Source organism: Caretta caretta, chromosome 7 (genome assembly GCF_965140235.1).
Source record: "Caretta caretta isolate rCarCar2 chromosome 7, rCarCar1.hap1, whole genome shotgun sequence".
In the NCBI taxonomy this organism is placed as follows: Eukaryota; Metazoa; Chordata; order Testudines; family Cheloniidae; genus Caretta; species Caretta caretta.
Window position 1 is genome coordinate 7,234,640 of NC_134212.1, and position 19,633 is coordinate 7,254,272.

Below are 19,633 nucleotides of genomic sequence, written 5' to 3' on the forward strand. Positions count from 1 at the left end.
TACCCCCGGGAAAAGCAAATAGAATATCAGAATGGCAGCATTGTTTATACATGATGCACACCAGTGAAGAATTGGAACAAATGACATTACCTTCTAAGATATGGTAAGCTATGTCAGCTGGGTCCCTAGCTAGTGTCAGTCACCACAGTTCCATTGAACTCATTGGAAGTATGCATATTTACATCATCTGAGGATATGGCCTTATATATTTTCCACAGCTGTTTAAAGGACACATTGTTTTTGTGAGCATAGTTCTGTCTTCTGGAGAAAGGACCCAATATGGATCAGGGCCCCATTATACTAGGTGCTGTGTAAACATGCAAAGTCATGGTCCAAATAGCTTGGACTGAAAGTTGTTGTAATTCTTCTCAGCGCTCTTCCTTTTTCATTGAAATAGACAGGTCATATATACCTATGCATAATGGATAAAATCTTGATCCCACTGAAGTCTATGGGCATTTTGCCATGGACTTCCATGAGTCTAGGATTTCATCCAATATATTTTAAATCACAATAGTCATTAACTCACCAGGCTTAATTACGTCCATAGATGGTTTCCCTATACAGCTCACATATCTATTATATATACCCACACAAAGATATACAGTCTATGTTCCTCCAGTATTTTGGATGGTCTATTACTCTTGGTAATTTACAACATGTTTGTGCTACTATAGCACATCACTTTGTGATTTTCTGCAATAAAACCATAACACTGACTAGTCTCGGTTCTTTATTACATTCGAGGTCACTTACAAGGGTAATTTAGTCTTTCAGATGTTAAATCCTATAATAATTCAATACGTTACCCAGGAAATTCGGAAGCAATACTGCCCAGTTTCCTCAGCCAGTCTCTCATGGCATGTGGCTCGCTGGCTGGCTTTTCTTTTTTTGAATAGTCATCATATTTTCGTGGCTACAAAAATAAGGATGCAGATAGTCTGGCCACATCTCAAATATTAAACTGATGACTGAAGTGTTTTGTGTGTGTGTATAAATATAAGTAGGCAGTGTGTTGAGAGCTTGTGCGGATAGGTAGCCTGATCTAACGTCCCTTGAAGCTCACGGAAAGACTCCCATTAATTACAATGGTTTTGGAATTTAGGCCTTTAGTGCCTGATCCAAATCTCGTTGGAGTCTTAAAACATTTTTTGCATTACCCAGTGTACAGGGGAAAAGGTTGGCAGCTCCAGAGATTCTCTAGAGCAGCTGACAGCCTGGCTCAGATGCTGAAATAAATGCAAGATTTGCAACGATCTCTGAGGAGTAACAGCAAAATGTCTCTAATATTATGCCATATCCTGTAGCGTTTACTGGGCAGACAGTCTCGCAGGATTCAGCCCCTGGTCACTAAGGACAGTGGCCTTCCATGTATGGGCTAACTTGTGGTTGATGCAACAAGAAGCAGAAATGTGACCAGTGGTCCAGAACTACTCTCACTGAAGGCATAAGCAAAATTCCCATTCACTGCATTGGCAACAGGATAGGGCTCACTGGTTGCAATCTTAAAATCTCATCATTGAAGGAGTGTGGGGAGTGATTGGGAAAGAGTAAAAGGGAATAATGAATAGCCATTCCAATCCACCTTCCAAGGAGTCTGGAGTACAGGCCGACAGTGTGGGAAAGTGCAATTTATCAAACGAAACAAAAATGAGAACAAAGGAGGCAGAGAGCTGAGACTCTCGCTAGAAAAGCTGCTGCTGAATGAGAACCTGTCAAAGAGATACAAAATGTTGCTGTGAAATATTCGGGTAGCATCACAGCCCCTAAAGCATCTATCAAGGTCACAGGAAATAACAAGGAAAACCCTGTTAATAGTCCAGGGGGTTTTAACTCAAGTGCTAAAAATATATGCCATGTTATCTGAACCATTAGTTGAGGGAGGGAGGCTGGGTATCTATGGACCACCTGAGAGTTTTGTTGCCACTCGAAGGAAAACATCTCCTCCAGTAACAAAAAGGCAAAGAGGAGAGCAATGCAGGGAAAGTTGTCTGAGCCAGAGCTCTCGCCAAGCTGCAGAAGAATACGAAGTGAAACATTCCGCTGAGAGCCAGATACAAAGATTATGAGATAATCGTAGCTTTTAAAGCTAGAGTGTCTGACTTGAAAAGCTTGGATCTCTAGCCATCTTCTTCAAGGTGGCCTCTGTATATTGGCATTTGCCAGAGGAATCGTCTCTCTTCCCTCACCCTTCTACTGCCACTGAACATCAGATGCCTTCTCGAAAGCAGTGACCCGTCACTCCAGTCACCTCCGTTTCTTTCTTCCCAGGGCCAGATGCAGGGAACAATGGACCCGACTTCTGCAGAGCCATTGTTCCCCTCACATCTTCATGCTTGATGGAGACTGTTGTCAGTTACACAGCCCTGTAAGCATAAGGCCTTTGTCTGCAGCTAGATTAAAAGAGCAGCCAAGCAGCAGCCATTAGCTGAGAAGCAGGAAGTCACATCCTCACATTCCATCTAAACTACATTAAAACGATGTCATATCCGGCTGTTAAGAAGGAGACCCCGTCCGAATGGCACTGCCTATCACCAGATAAAGAACCAGATCTTAAGATGGTGAATGAAAACTTAGTTTGACAGCATTCTGTCTGTCAAGAAATCACACATCAATAGTTAAAAGAAAAGGAGTACTTGTGGCACCTTAGAGACTAACAAATTTATTTGAGCATAAGCTTTTGTGAGCTATGGGCGAGCTACTGGAAAATACAGTGGGGAGATTTATATACACAGAGAACATGAAACAATGGGTGTTACCATACACACCGTAATAAGAGTGATCAGGTAAGGTGAGCTATGGGTGTTACCATACACACCGTAATAAGAGTGATCAGGTAAGGTGAGCTATGGGTGTTACCATACACACTGTAAGGAGAGTGAGCTATTAGCTCACCTTACCTGATCACTCTCGTTACAGTGTGTATGGTAACACCCATTGTTTCATGTTCTCTGTGTATATAAATCTCCCCACTGTATTTTCCACTGAATGCATCCGATGAAGTGAGCTGTAGCTCACGAAAGCTTATGCTCAAATAAATTGGTTAGTCTCTAAGGTGCCACAAGTCCTCCTTTTCTTTTTGCGGATACAAACTAACACGGCTGCTACTCTGAAACTCATCAATAGTTGTGGTTGTGAAATCCACATTTCTTTATTGTTTTGTCATTATGGTCCCTATTTCCCTATTGTTTATCTATATGGTCTCTGTCTGGCTCTTTAATTGTTTCTGTCTGTTACATAATTAATTTTGTTAGGTGTAAATTAATTAAGGTGGTGGGGTAGAATTGGTTAGAGAATTTTGTTACACTGTGTTAGGATTGGTTAGTAAAATTTTAGTATAACAATTGGTTAAGGTATAGCTAAAAAGGACTCAAATTTCACTATATAAACTGGGATCCGAAAGGAAGTTCTTTGGGAACCAACTCCAGGACACAGCCCCAAAGATCAGAGCTGCCAGACCTCAACACTCTGCCAATGACTTTGTGCAGAAACTGGAGTCCCCCAGATGGACCTGATCTTGACTGGCCATCAAGAAAGTTCATGTGTCTTATTGGGAGTGGCGAGCACTGTATGTATAGCGTGTGCAGTCTGTTTTTGGTGATTGTTAATAAATATAGGATAAGGGTACTACCGTGTAAGGCTCTTTCACTGGTAAAAGGTCCTGCAAACCTGCAGGGTTACACCTGAGCCCTAGAACAGGGTAAGGGTGGGGGTGCCTAAATTAAGAGGGTTATGCCTTGAGCTGTAGGAACTGGGTAAAGGTGGGTGCCCCGAGATTGTGTAACAGAGAATGTTGTTTGGGTAACAGCCCTGAGGGCTTCTAAGCTGCTATGGGGCCCTCGCCATCCCTGGGGCAGCCCTGGATTGAGAGTGTGCAAAGTGGCTGAAACCCACGTTAGCTCCCACTCCCAGCTGGGCTGTGAATTTTGGGCTTCATCTCTTAGAGGTACAGCAAAGAATTTCAACCCGGGTCCTATTCCCAACTATTCCGTTAACCTGCTGTGTGAACTTGGGTAAGTCACTTCTGTTCTCTGTGCTTCTGCTCCGCTTCCCATCCTTTGTCGGTCTTGTCTATTAAATGGTAAGCCCTCCAGAGTGGGGTCGATCTCTCACTATGTGACTGTATATTGGAGGCCCTAGGTTCTACTGTAATACAAAAAATAATGATGATGTAACTGTTCCAACCCCACACCTGGGTGGTGAGATGAAGACCATTGTTCTTTCAGAAAGAGGTGACTTGAACTGAAGCCCTTTCCTTTGTTCTGCTGGCTATGCATGGTCATCCCAAATAAGAGCCAATACAGTAGTTATCTCTCACCTCCACACTCCCATCTCCTAGGGGGGCTATGTATATGGCAGAAGAACACTCCTCCCCCTTTTAGAGAGTTTTTAAAGTGATTGTTGGAACTTTTTTCTGTCAGTCCTGCCGAAGAGCCAGGCTCCCTTAGTTTTGGGTCCAGCTGGACAGGGCTCAGAGAGAAAAGAAAATTAACTAAGAACATTTAGAAACCTCTAAAATTGATATTAAATAGATTATTAGAATAATGTGCTGATTTAAAGGTCTGATGTTTTGGAAAAATCCAAGGCTGGAAGCAGGTGCTGCGTTTCTCATTAGAAAGCTTTCTAGTGGCATATAGCTCCTAAAAGATACCAAGATGTCAGACTTAACATATTTCTTCTGCCCCATTCCCCTGCACTCTCACTGCCCCTCTAACCTTCTCTACCGCTATTTCCATCTTCTGATACTTCCCAACACCCATTCCCTTCCCTACCCACCACCTGTTCCGTCCCCCCGCATTTCCCAAATCTTACTTTCCATCATGGACTTTCTCTCTTCCTCTTACAGGACAAGAGGTGATGGTAGCTGTGCAGGGACGAGAGGGGACAACAACTGTCTGCAGGGAACATTAAAACAAACACAGTCTCACGGCCTTGCTGCCTACTTGTAGCTAGGACCGCCGCTCACAAACACATAGCGAAAAGGGCAGCATGCATTTGTACACCAGGGTGAAAGGAACCAGAATGAGTCTGATGCAGCTAATGAAAGAAGAGTAGCTTTGTGGTTGGCAGGGGAAGCTCTCAGCTTTATTATCCTAGTGCTGCGCTCACCCCAAACCCCGTCTGCGTGTTTGCAACTGAAGGGGCTGCTGCATGAGAGATCTTGGATTTGTGATTTACTCCTCACATCTCACCAGTGACCTGGAAGACAGACGGCTGCTCCACTGGCTGGGATGGGAGTGGGGTGAACAAACAACCCTGACTTGTGATTTCACCGAAAAAGCCTCTAAGCGATCACTGTTTATTTAACAGAGTTCCTGGCAGTGGAAAGACTTTTTTAATGCAGTCTCTGGTGATTCTCAGCTTTGGTTGAGAAAAGTCTGCATTGCTGTTCCCTTCTGCATCTCAATTAGGTGTCAGGACTGCCCACCTTTGGTTAAGAACAGATGCATAGCCCATTGGCACTACTTTGGGGACAGTTTAATGTAAGGAACTCTGGTTTCCTTTAAGGATTTGAATCATAGTAAGCGGCTCTACTGTCCCCTGCTTTTTTGATTCACTTACCCTTTTTTATTCATACTGTCTGTGAAAACCATTCATTTTCTGGCACATTAACTGGGGAGACTACAGTGAGCAATGTCTTGTTAATAGATTACTAAAATGAAGTTCAATATGTGGACCTGTAACAAAGGTTGGAGGCAGGACTTAACAGAGCCAGGCTGGCTCTAGCTGGAATTGAGTACCAACAGTTCTAATGAACAGAGTGACAGAAATAAACAAGGTGACCAAATAAAATAAATAATTAAAACAATTGCTCTGTAATGTGGATAGGGTCTGAGAGAGTTTTCCATACAGAAGAGGTGCCTTCAAACTTTTAAATCCATTTCTCTATGACAGATCTGCTGTCAGCATTCAGCCTATTACATACATTTTATCTCAGGCATTGATAAAGCCTGTTAGGGATAGCATACCCAGTCAGAATTGCCACATTTTTGGTTTGACTGTCTTGTGAGGATTCAGTGATTTAAGTAACTCATGCACATTCTTAACAATCTGCCATATATGTGTAAGCAGAGTCAGGATGAGCTCTACCCTGACATCTGGTGGCGAGTCGTGGTGGGTTGTGGAAAAGAACTTCAGGGGCTGATCTGCTGATTTGCATAGGCACATAGGCACACCCACCCCACCTAGATGGTCACTTTGGCTGCTGTAGGAGCCCCAGTTTCTCTGTTATTGGGGCAGGAATAAACTATTATTATCCTGATTATACGAATCAAGGACAGTGGAACTGCACTTGGCCTTTTGTTATGATGGAGGGACTCACCATCAACTAAGCAGCACTCGCTAGGCAAGGGTCATGGGTTCCAAAACCCAGTGAATGGAGAGAGGCTGGGTGTTAATATCTGGTGGTGTGGGCCCCTGGTGAGGGTCCTACCTGCTAGTTGTACTATTGCTTTTCCATTGTGGAATAGGAGTCTAGTTACAGGCTGCTAAGCTGAAATGACTTTGGGCCAATAGTACACCAGCACTGAGGCTCCCCTACTACAAGCTAAAATTACTAAGAGCTGAAATCACTGAGCATTGTGTTAAGTAGTGGGGAAGCTATATAGTTAAGAAGCTATATTGCGGAGCAGTTCGTGGGATGGCTGGAGTAGCTTGTGGGGCGGTTAGCGGAGCAGTTTGTGGGGCTGGAGCGGAGTGGCTGCCAAAGCAGAGCGACTCATGGGATGGCTGGTGGAGCAGAGCAGAGCCCCCACAGAGAGGTGGGGCAATTGGCTTTGGACCATGTAAGGTGCCCCTTAACACCCCTATTTCCACCCAGATTGGGAGGTAAAACTCTGCAGATAAACTTTTGAACTCTGGGGTTGCACTGACCAGGGACAGAGATTTTGGGGTTTTTGGACTTTTGGGACTTTGGGTGACTTTTGGGTTGCTGGACTAAAGAACCAAAGGCCCAGTTTGCTTGGGGTGGGTTTTTTATCATGGGTTGTGCTATGAATCCTGTTGGTGGTGTTTCCCCAACATAATGCCACATTGTTTCTCTCTGTTATTAAAAGGCTTTTGCTACACTCAGACTCTGCTTGCGATAGGGGAAGTATTGCCTCGTAGAGGTGCCCAGTGGGGTGGTATATATTTGTCCCAGGTCACTGGGTGGGGGCTCGAGCTGGTTTTGCATTGTGTTATTGGAATGGATCCCCTAGATACTAAACCTGGCCCTTGTTGCTGCCGACTCTGATGGGCAGAAGGGTTACATATGTTTACATATATTTCAAGGTTGTCTATGCTGAAGGCCACAAGAAATCTTGCAAAACAGAAAAAAAATGATGTACAGTCAAATTCTCTAATTCTCATTCTGGTAAAATTCTTACTCACTTTAATGAGAGTTTTTTTCTGAGCAAGGACTGCAAGTACTGGTCCAATATAAACATTTCTGATCATTTCAATGTGTGAAATATTCAAATTTTCGAGATTTGCTGTTAGAACAAAGGGTTCAACTCAACTTTGCTTCCCTATGAAGAAACTGTACCATCATGGTGTTTGAGCCAAAGCCCCTTGAAGTCTAGGGAAATATTCCTATTGATGTCAATAGGCTTTGCATCGGACCCATAGTGGAGGAATACCCTATGGGCATCAAACCAAACATGGAGAGGGAGGTGTTATCCCAAAAAGATCTGTGGCAGAGGGGCACAAAGGCCTAGCTGTGAGGTTGGAACGAGCATGGTGGGAGGGGGTGAAGACTGGGTATGCATGGGGTGTGGCCAGGAAACTACACATCTCCTCCCCTATTTCCCTGACAATAAGATCATTTCCTTAGAAATTATGTGGGGTTAGAGACCTCCAGCTGTATTACTGTTTTCATGGAGCCCCTTCCTTTTCAAGGGAGTCCTTGGTATTGTGGCTCAGTTGGGGGCTTGCTACCAGGAAGTGGGATGGCAAGGGGGTGATGCTGGGGCCGAGAGTGGTCTTAGAGGCACAGATGGCCCTGGCCCACTTTTGAACACTAGGAGATGCATGAGGTTACTGGGAAGACACTCCCCCACAATGGAGTGACTTCATGAGGTTATAGCCTCTCCCCTCCCATGGCATAAGTCGTACACCCCTCATGTGGCCTGCGTTGTGCAGGAGGTCAGACTAGATGATCATAATGGTCCCTTCTGACCTAAATATCTATGAATCTATAAGATGATCCCGCTCAAGCAAAAGGCAAAAGAGAAGTTAGAGCTCATGTATTCAATGAAGAGATTTGTCCAAGTAATACATTTTCTCTGTAGACTCTGCCTCACTCTCTTTCATTCTGCAATGGGGTTATCTTACAGGAATGGCAGATATAAGCAGCAGGGAGCAGATCCTCAAGATGGTGTAAATCAGGGTGAATCCACTGACCTCGTTGGAGTGACACCAACTCAGACTCCAGCCCAAGACCTGTTAAAAGCAGCTGGGGATAAGACTTCTACAGTTTGGAGGTGGATCTGGACTCACACACCAGGTTCCCAGTGTTTGAGGTCATTTGGGGCTGAGGCCCATTCAGAGAAAGGAGTCTCCTCTGAAGTTTGGATCCACCTCATAGTTTAGAGCTGCTCAGGTCTGGAGATCTGGTCCAGACACTACATTTTCTAAGTAAGCAACTAAGTGACTTGTTAAATTGTTAAAGGTCAGTTTTCTATAAATGTATAGACTAAGAGAGTAATGATCTATTAGCTGACAGCCACGTTATCTCCTCATTACCATTTATAATGACAGCAGGAGGGAGACCTGGCCATTTAAATCTGTTGTTGACTATTGACTTGAATGGGCAGAGCTCAGGGATGCCTTCAAAACTGAACTGAAGCTGCAGAGTTATGCAATTCTGCACTCTGTAACAGAGATTGGGCCCAAACCACATCCCTAGCTCCAAACACGCCCCTGATCTTGGTGAAGTTTGGAGTTTGCTGTGAACTTAGTAGCTCAGGCAAATCTCCTCCCCATAAACAAAGTTCCCAGTTTTCTAAATGTGTTGTAACACTCAATAGATTGAGTGAGCATGGAATGCCTTAGGAGAGGAAGGCTGGAAGATCTGGAAGACAATGGCAGTGTTAGCTACCAGCCTGATGATAAAGCTTATGCTCAGATAAATTGGTATTACCAGCAGGAGAGTGAGTTTGTGTGTGTGGTTTTTGGAAAAAAGGGGGGGGGGGGTGAGAAAACCTGGATTTGTGCTGGAAATGGCCCAACTTGATTATCATACACATTGTAAGGAGAGTGATCACTTTAGATAAGCTATTACCAGCAGGAGAGTGGGGTGGGAGGAGGTATTGTTTCATGGTCTCTGTGTATATAATGTCTTCTGCAGTTTCCACAGTATACATCCGATGAAGTGAGCTGTAGCTCACGAAAGCTTATGCTCAAATAAATTGGTTAGTCTCTAAGGTGCCAAAAGTACTCCTTTTCTTTTTGCGAATACAGACTAACACGGCTGTTACTCTGAAACCTGATGATAACGTAATTCAGTACTTAGCACTTATGACATTTTATAGTTGCAAGGTTCTTTGCAACAATTCTCACAATTAAAGCTGGTTGGGAATGAAGGACTTTTTAGAGAACATTTTCCTAAAAAAACCCCAAACTTATTTTATTTTGTTAAATCAAAATACGAAATATTTCAACTAGCTCCGTGTGCAACACACCACTCAGAGCTGGTCCAAAACATCACACTTCCATGTGATGCCTCTGTACCTTATGGGGCCCTGACAGAGGTCGAAGTGCCGGGGCATCCATGACCCTAATAACGAGGTTCCTATTCTAAACAGGAAGATGGAAGGGCTGAGAATGATGTGGGTGCCCCCCAGTGAAATAGAGGGAAGAAAGAAATTGAAGACGCTCTTCTCACATTTTCTCCAAAACAAGCAAGGTCCAACTCTGCGGTAGGTCTTTCCCCCCAATTTTACAGACAAATAAACTGAGGCCTAGGGAGTACAGCTGGGTGGGAAATTATATTTTCTTGCCACAAAAAACAAACAAAAAAAAATCAGTGAAAGTGAAATGTTTCCCTTTTTTTAAAATCAAACATTTTCCGTTTTAAAAAAAATTCAGTTTCATGCTGATAAAAATTCAATGAAAACTCTCAACAATTGTCAGACATTTTCTGTTTGGTCAAAAGCCGTTTGTCATAAAGTGTTTCCACAGCAAATGTTCAACCAGTTCTAGCGGAGAGATGAAGTGACTTGTCTGAAGCCGCATGTGCTATGCGGCTTCAGTGTCCTCTGTAGCTTCCCACCGACACCGGTAGAAGAACAGACCAGCCAGCCACATAGTCTATGGGGCCAACGGTCCCAGGGTTTGGGGTGCCCCCCTCCTGCCCTCTAAGGGTCTGTCTACTACCCATCAATTAAAACCCTGCAGCTGGCCCGTCCAAGCTGACTCAGGCTCCCAGGGCTCAGGCTAAGGGGCTGTTTAATTGTGGTTTAGATGTCCAGGCTGGGGCTGCAACCCAAGTTCTGGGACATCCCACCTTGCAAGGTCCAAGAGCCCAGGCTGCAGCCTGAGCCCAAACGTCCACAGGACAATTAAACATCCCCTTAGCCCAAGCCCTGCGAGCCCCAGTCAGCTGGCACAGGCCAGCCAGCCATGGGTTTTCGATTGCAGTGTCGACATACCCAAAGAGTCTAGCTGTGGAAGTGGTAAGGGCAGTGAGAAATACTATGGTAACAGATCACCGGACTCATTTATAACAAGACAAGAACTGGGGAGCACTGGATCACTTGATTTGGTGGCACTAGTAGAGTGGGGTTGCTTGTGGGAGGACGCAATTGCCCAATGGCAATAGAGCCTGTTGGAAGACCCCCTTAGTAGCAAGAAAAATCTAAATAGAAATATTAGTCCCATATTTATCGTTAACATTTATGTTATGGTAGCACCCAAAGGCCAAATCATGACTGGAGCCCCACTGTCCTGAGCATCACAAAAGCAGACACAGGGCACAAAATGGGTCAGAACATACAATCAAACAAACATGGTGGTGCCAGATACAATTTTGTTATATGTTTTGTTGTAATTGGCCTTTGGGCTCCCCCAAAGGATCTGGAGTACAGAAACATCCTCGTGTACAGCTAAGCAGAGATGGCACCTGACCTTTGAGTTCTACCTTTTGGCCCCAACCTTGCGTAATTTGGTGCCATCTCCTTCCCTTTTGTTACTATCTTTGATCGTGGGACAGGCACATTTTGTGCCATTTCCCCCCATTAACCTAATTCCATTTTAGTACTCCTAGCGCCTGAGGAATGGATTAATGGCATGCTATTTTCTACTCTAGTAATCTTAGTCACAAAAGTGAGTGAGAGCCTACAGTGAAAATGAAGATCTATCAAGGCCCTGCCAGCAGAGTGATAACTCATTCTGATAGCTAACACCGGGGATGAGAACAGAAGATGAAAGAAAAAACCCTCCTTTTTATTTTAGTACCAAGAACGGAACAAAGCACATTTATCCATTCTCATAACAAAGATTATAATGAGAACAGCAACATACTAGAATAGCATCTTATTTCAGTGATAGGGCTGTAATTTCATTGCCTGCCATTGGCACTATAGGTAGTTGGCAGTCTGACTGTGGCTATGTGTGTTTAAAATGCATGATCTTCACTTGCACAATTTATTGCATCTTGAGATCACCTTGATGAAATTTCAAGCCTGTAACACCAGACAAGGTGCAGTGCGGTCTGCTATCTAACAGCTAATGTGGTGTGGCTATTCGATGTGGTCAATACTGTAGCGGACTGCATTTTATATGTATAATTTTAAAACTGGTACCCGCTAGGCACTAGTTGCTACAATGGTGTAGCAAAATTAAATTAATACAGACATGCTTATGGTCATCATTCACTGCATTTCCAGGCTCCGCAGCCTCTGTTCTGCTTCATATTTTCATAGAATATGAGGGTTGGAAGGGACCTCAGGAGGTTGGTCATCTAGTCCAAACCCCTGCTCAAAACAGAACCAATCCCCAATTTTGCCCCAGATCCCTAAATGGCCCCCTCAAGGATTGAACTCACAACCCTGGGTTTAGCAAGCCAATGCTCAAACCACTGAGCTATCCCTCCCCCTTTAGTCACACCAAAGGCTTTTTTGAACTTTGATAGGGCTAATAACAAGGCCGTATTCATTATTTCAGGAGATTTGGGTTCACGCCTTGACTGGTGCAGAGATTTTTTGAGCAAGTCACTTTGGTCCTGATCCAAAGCCATTAAGTCAATGGGAGTCTTTCCATTGACTTTGATAGTCTCTGGATCAAGTCTGATGTCTCCAACTATTAGTTCCCTGTTAGTAAAATGAAGAGGATGATACGAGGTGACACGAGGACCTGTATTACTGTTTGTAGGAGACCTGATATGATGGTGACCGTTGGGGCCATGCCAATCCCGACATAGGGTTCTGAGGGAGGTGGAGGGGGATAATACAAATGTAGAGATTCTGGTCAGAGATTTTACTCATTTTTAAGAGGCTCATGTCAGGAAAAGGAAAATCCATTCCCGCCATACCTCTACAGAAGTCTGTGGGGCTATAGCAGGGAGGAATCTGGCCCGATAGGCCTTCTCCTCCAGCTTTATCAAAAGTGATATGACCCCTCCAAAAAAATCCAGAGGCACTAACAGGCTGTTCAACATATTTATTACTCGCTCTCTCTCCAGTATGAAGAAGGATTTGGCATAAGTTCAGGTACCTACGTAAGGGATACGGCCTAACCTTTCAGCAGAGCAGGGCTTCTTAATCCCCACTTGACTGTTGCTTGCTTCAGATAATTTACATGATAGTCTGAGTCTCACTTCTCTCATTCATTCATTCATCTGAAACACCTAGAGGACAAGGAGAAATGAGCGGGGAAGTTTGATTGCTCAGTATTTCTCAAATCCAGACTCCAGCGAGAAACTGCTGAATTGGAATTCATTTGCAAATTGGATACTATTAATTTAGGCTTAAATAGAGACTGGGAGTGGCTAAGTCATTATGCAAGGTAGCCTATTTCCCCTTGCTTTTTCCTACCCCCCCCCCCAGACATTCTGGTTAAACTTGGATTTAAACTTGGAGAGTGGTCAGTTTGGATGAGCTATTACCAGCAGGAGAGTGAGTTTGTGTGTGTGGTTTTTGGAGGGGGGTGAGGGAGTGAGAGAACCTGGATTTGTGCTGGAAATGACCCACCTTGATTATCATACACATTGTGAAGAGAGTGGTCACTTTGGATGGGCTATTACCAGCAGGAGAGTGAGTTTGTGTGGGGGGGGGGGGAGAGGGTGAGAAAACCTGGATTTGTGCTGGAAATGGCCCAACTTGATGATCACTTTAGATAAGCTATTACCAGCAGGACAGTGGGGTGGGAGGGGGTATTATTTCATGGTCTCTGTGTGTATATAATGTCTACTGCAGTTTCCACGGTATGCATCCGATGAAGTGAGCTGTAGCTCACGAAAGCTCACGCTCAAATAAATTGGTTAGTCTCTAAGGTGCCACAAGTACTCCTTTTCTTTTTGCAAAGACAGACTAACACGGCTGTTACTCTGAAATTTGTTACTATTGGAGGCAAGCAGCAGCATAGCTCGGCAACAGTTTGCAGAGAGCCAGGGAAACTCAAAAACTATAAGACCGCAGATTTGTACCTCCCGTGAACCTCTTCATGGTCACATGTGCAGAGAGGAGATCATTTGTTTGTAGAATACTTTTGTATAGTTACATTTTGCAAAAGGTTAATTGACAAAGGTCTTTCTATGCCCCCAGGGGCTGAGGACAGAATGCTGAATTTAGAGAATAAACATCATCCTGGTGCCTAGTTTCAATGTATTGGTGTTGTAACTTACCGAATAGGAGATTGGGAGTCAGGAGTCCCGGATTCTATTCAGAACCAAAACAAAGACTAGGTACATCAGCCCCTTTCTTTAGACAGTGTGGCTCTTTGATTTTAGCATTCTGTAATCAGCAGAGGTGAACCCTCTCCTCAGGCAGTAGCTTCAAAAGGCTGGGTTTTTGCATAACAAGGGATGGGGAATAGAGACTGGGAGTGGCTAAGTCATTATGCAAGGTAGCCTATTTCCCCTTGCTTCCCCAGCAGGAGAGAGCTATTGCCAGCAGGAGAGTGAGTTTATGTGTGTGTGTGTGTGTTCAGGAAATCCACTTCACACTTAATTATTCCAAAAGGCCATTCTTGTCTTGTACATTTTCAATATAGTCCATTGAACTCCCAGGCCTCATACCACTTGGCCTCCCTTGAGAGGCTACATACAATCCCAGCCCACAATAATACATAAACATTGAATTTAATACACTGGACTGCAAAGATAATTCAGGGAGGTATATTGCAGGAAATCGCCATATCTATCACACAAGGATGGTGCAGAGTCAGTTGGCGACTATGAGTTTGATCCTGCTCCCTGTGGAGTGCATGGGTATCTTCCTGTTGATTTCATTGTGAGCAGGTACAGACATTTTGTGTCCCAGAAAATCAGCACAGTGAGGGTAAGAGGGATGGGATGGGACTATGAACAGGAAAATTTAAAGAGACATGAAGTGAGCTGTAGCTCACGAAAGCTCATGCTCAAATAAATTGGTTAGTCTCTGAGGTGCCACAAGTCCTCCTTTTCTTTTTGCGAATACAGACTAACACCGCTGTTCCTCTGAAACCTGTCAGTAAGTAACAAGGTTTCCTTAGCCTTGCAAGCACCACAAAGGAAAATCCAGCTTGCTTGAGAGGATTCGCCGAAGCTTAATTTGGTTTAAAGTGCAGTTATCCCCTGAAAAACAATTCTAGAAAGAGTGGTAGCATAGGGTTCCATGTTTGTTGTATCTCACTGATTCCATAGCAAATGTGTTCAGTTTACAAATTGTAATTGCAGCCCTGCAAACTCAGCCTGAGATCTGCATGAGGTTGGAGGAAACCATCATCAATCAATCATGCAGGGCATGCAGGCCAGTCTATGTTTTCAGTTATCCCTCTGCATCTACACATTGTCAAATTATGCTGTTAGCAAGAGTTGTTTTCAATGGGTTTGCACCAGTGTAATGGATTGGAATTTAGTAAACAATTTTGTTGATGATCCACCAGAAGGAAGAGAATCCAGCTCACTCTCCTTTAGCTGAATGAGATTCTCCATAGCTAGCAAGAGTAAAATTCAGATTTTTGTCACTATAGTCAGCAGATCTGACTCTGAATACATATAATAGCAGAACTGAGGAACAAGAAGTTGCCATTTTAATACAGTCACTTTTCAGACTCGAACCTCACCTGAAATTAGCAATAGGTGACCCTCTAAAAGTTTGGCTTTAGATAAACAATCAGTTTGGATAAGCATCCAAACTGTCAAAACATCTAGGACCAGATTCTCCAATGGGTGACGTGACCCTAAGGCTACACCAACACCGTGGAATTGCCCTGCTTGCGTAGCCATACTTCCGCCAGCTCTCATTGAGGTAGCACAAGAATAAATGGCAGCATAGCCCCACTATCACGAATAGCAGCCGCGGAGACATAGCTTAGCCATGCTGAGATCAAATCAGCCTGAAACTGGGGAATACGTACTTGGCATGGCTAAGCTTCACCTCCAGGGTCACGACACCTACTAGTGTGGCGATACCCAGTGCCGGGTTTACAATGGCTCCAGCGGCTCCATGGAGTGAGGCCTATGCTCAGAAGGGGCCCTGACCTGCTCCGCTTGCACTGTACCCCAAGATCCCCCACCCACCACTTGCTCCTCTCAGCCCCCGGCCCCACCCGCTGCTCCTCTCAGACCCCGGCCGGACCCCAGTGCACCTGCTTCCTACCACCTGTGAAGCCCCGCCTGTCTCTCTGGAGCTGAGCCTCCTGGGACTGGTGCAGAAGCCTGGCCAGTCTCAGCCACGGACAGGTGGGGAGACAGTGTGGAGGGCTGGACTGGGCTCCTCCAGGCAAGTGTGTCTTGAGGGAGCCCGGCCAGGGCAGGCCCTGGCCGGGCTGATCGCATCACTCCCAAGGGGACGGTGTGATTCCCAGCCACAGGACTAGCCCTGGCTGCACTGCCAGCTCAACCTGGTAGACACAGTCACCTCCCAGCAGGCCAGGAAGCAGGGTGTGGGGAAGGGGTGTGTGTGTTGGGGCACTAGGGAGTGGGGGTTCTGGTGAGGGTGCTGGGCAGTTGTGGTGGGGCTGTGGGCAGGGGTGGTGTTGTGCAGGGCACTGTGCATTTGGGGGTGGGTCTGGGGGGCTCTGGCCATAGGGAGTTAGGGGGGTGTTGGGCGGGGGGGCTGTGTGGCATGGCATGGGGCTGTCCCCAAGGAGAATGGATATGCTGGCAGCACAGGGCACTGTGCATCTGACAACTGCTGGTTTATAAATAGTGCCCTCACCTTAGGCAGAGTGGGGCCGCCCCTGCCATGCCCCATTGCCTCTGGCTGGCCCCTCACTCAAGGGGCTGACCCATCGACATGCTCCATTATCTCCACAGGGGCCCAAAAATATGTTTGCCACTGGGCCCACAAAAGGTTAATCCGTCCCTGGCTTATGCTAGCTTGATGAGACCTTGCGTGAGCAGGGGAAATCACCTCCCTAGCTCCTAGCGTAGATGCGGCCTCACTTGTTTGTGACTTGCCTGTGCAAATTACTAGATTTTGCACCTTGGCACTGACCACATAAAAGGTGGAGGCTCCATGACACTACTTGATTACCTACCCTGGTTCTGCTTCCCCTACCATCTCCCCTAAATACGCCAGCCCACGTTATCTGTTTGTGACTGCTGATTTCAATAGCGTTAAGCTAGTAGAGAATTAGGCCCATACTATATTGCTTCATTGTCAGTACGGTTACCATTTGAGTTACTAGTTGGGTTGGTGGGACTAATGGTACTTGGCGCTGTACCTATATCAGTGCAATGTATTTTGCTCTCAATACATCCCAGTCCACTAGGAGCTCTTCCTTTCCCCCCATTTCATTAAACTTTATTTTTCTCTCGAGTGGGGTTTTATAGCATTTTGTGTACACGCTGCTCAGAAACGCTGCTTGGTACTGCAGAAAAGGAGCACTGCCTCTCAGAAGGAATTCCTCGGGGCCAGACAACTTGACTGTCACTCCCTCACGTCCGCTCTTTTAACATGTCCTCCCTAGACAAACACAGAAGGATGTTTAACGGGCCAGTCTACCCACTGCTCCTTGAAGCACTGGGTCAAATTTACAGTTGCCCTGCAGCCCTGTTGTGCCAGGGCCATAAACTCCCACTCACCCACTTAACAGACCTTATAGTGCAGACCTGTATTTATGCCTGGTGTATCTCCCCAGGATATAGTCATATTCAGGGGTAGAATGGAGGCCAGATGAGGAGGCATGGTTGGGGCACTGTGCCTCACCCATTCACCACGGCTGCAAGCCCCATAGGCAGGGCCGGTACAAGGATGTTTTGCACCCTAAGCAAAACTTCCACCTTGCCCCCTGCACATTGGCTCATTGAGGGGCAAATCCCAATGAGCCTTTATAGACCCTGGCCAGCCTGCCCAGATGTGCCTAGGGGTTGCTCCCCAGACCAGATTCCCCCCTCCCTGAACTCCCCGGAGGATGCACAGGCCCCCCGTGAGCCCTCCCCACCCCACCCCGGCGGCCCCTGCCCTGAGTCCACTCACTGGCTTTGCCAGGCTTGGGCCACTGCAGCAGCTCAGCAGGGAGGAGCCGCCTTCTGGAGGCGCCGGAGAGCCAGAGCGTCGGCTTGTGAGGGTGGCGAGCCCCAGCCATGGAGGAGCTGGCATGGCACAGAGGGGCAGCAGCCCTGAAAAGGCGGTGATGCCGCTAGGGAGGAGCAGCCGCACCCCCTGCCCTGGCTGCGGCCTGGCCCCCTCCGGGGGCTCCTGCAGGCTGCAGTGGATACATGCGGGTGCCAGCCCCCATGCGCCCCCCAGTGCCCCCCTCACCTAGGGTTACCATATTTCAACAATCAAAAAAGAGCACAGGGGAGAGCCCTGCCCTAGCCCTGCCCCCATCCACTCCCCACCCCCGACTGCCCCCCTCAGCACCGCCAACCCACTCCCCCTGCTCCTTGTCCCCTGACTGCCCCCTCCTGGGACCCCTGCCCCCAACTCCCACCCAGAACCCCACCCCCTACCTAAGCCTCCCTGTTCCTTGTCCCCTGGCTGCCCCCTCCTGAGACCCCCCCAACCCTAACTGCCCCCCTAGGACCCTACCCATCCCCTGACTGCCCCAATCCTTATCCACACCCCCGCCCCCAGACAGACACTCGGGACTCCCACGCCCCATCCAACCACTCCCCGCCCTCGAACAGGACCCCCAGAACTCCCAACCCATCTAACCTCCCCTGCTTCCTGACTGCCTCCCTGTGCCGTGCTGGCTCCTCCATGGCTCGGGCTCGCTGCCCCCGCAAGCCAATGTTCTTGGTCTCCGGTAGGCAGCTCCTCCCTGCCACGCCAGGGCACCGCTTTTTGGCGCCCCCAACCATTGGCGCCCTAGGCAACCGCCTAGTCTGCCTAGTGGTTGCACCGGCCCTGCCCATAGGGTAAGTCTATACTGCAGTTAGACGCCCATGCCAGCTGACGTGGGCTCACAGGGCTTGGGCTAAGGGGCTGTTCAATTGCAGTGTAGACATTTAGGCTAGGCTGCAGCCTGGACTCTGGGACTGTGTGAGGGTCCCAAGGCTTGGGCGAGCATCTACCTTCCAGTTGAACAGCCTCTTAGGCTGAACCCCGTTGTTGGGTAGGAAAAGTTACATAGTCACCCTTTTGGATTGGTAAAAGGGCAACCCGTCCTCCATCTTGGCATCCCTTCTCCTTCAACTTTTGGCGCCGAAACAAGGAAAAGGCGGGAAAGATAGCATCTCGTGGCAGTGGAATCTGCCTAGCAACAGAGAACACCTATAAGGGAGTGTCACCACTCTGTGTCTCTGGATGCTGTGACAGCAGGTCATCCCAGTGAGGTGTAGAAGCCCTCCCATAGAATGCTAGCTAGAGCCCCGAGAGATTAGGACTTGAGGTGCACCAGTAACATCTACACCAAGGTTCCCTTGACTTACCTCCACTCACTGGTTCTATCATCACATGAGCTAGCTTTCGCATTCAGCGCGCAGGACGACGAGATCAAGAATAGAAGACAGAAGACACCATTCTGAAGATCTACTTACTGTCACTGAAGTTCCTGAGGTCCGGTTTCTGTTTTGTTCTTGGCACCTGTCCCTGAGACCCTGGTTCCCACCTGTGTTCCTGTTCTCCTGCCCAGTGTCTGCAAGATATGGATAGTCCTTCTTGTTTAGTCCTCTGTACCCCATTGTATACAAGGTTTGGGGCTCTAGGGTTCACCCCCATTTACATCATTTGTGTTAACAACCGAGCTGTTATTGTGTTCTTAGTTTGCAGGGAGTCCTAGCTTGGACTTAAATATCACCAGTTTGCAACCTCAGTCTGCCTTTGTCTTAACCACACAATTACCGATGATAGATGCGGATGGGGTAGAACACTGCAGATAGACCATCTTCTGTAAAGTAAGCCTAGTTCCAACCGTCTTGGGCTAACACCATGAGCCTGAGTCAGGTGGCATGGGCCAGCCATGGGTGTCTAATTGGGGTATAGACAGATCCTTAGAGATTAGGGCAGCAAGGAACGGAGTTTAGGCCAGCCCTTGTGGAGTGTGCTCACATGGGGGACAACGT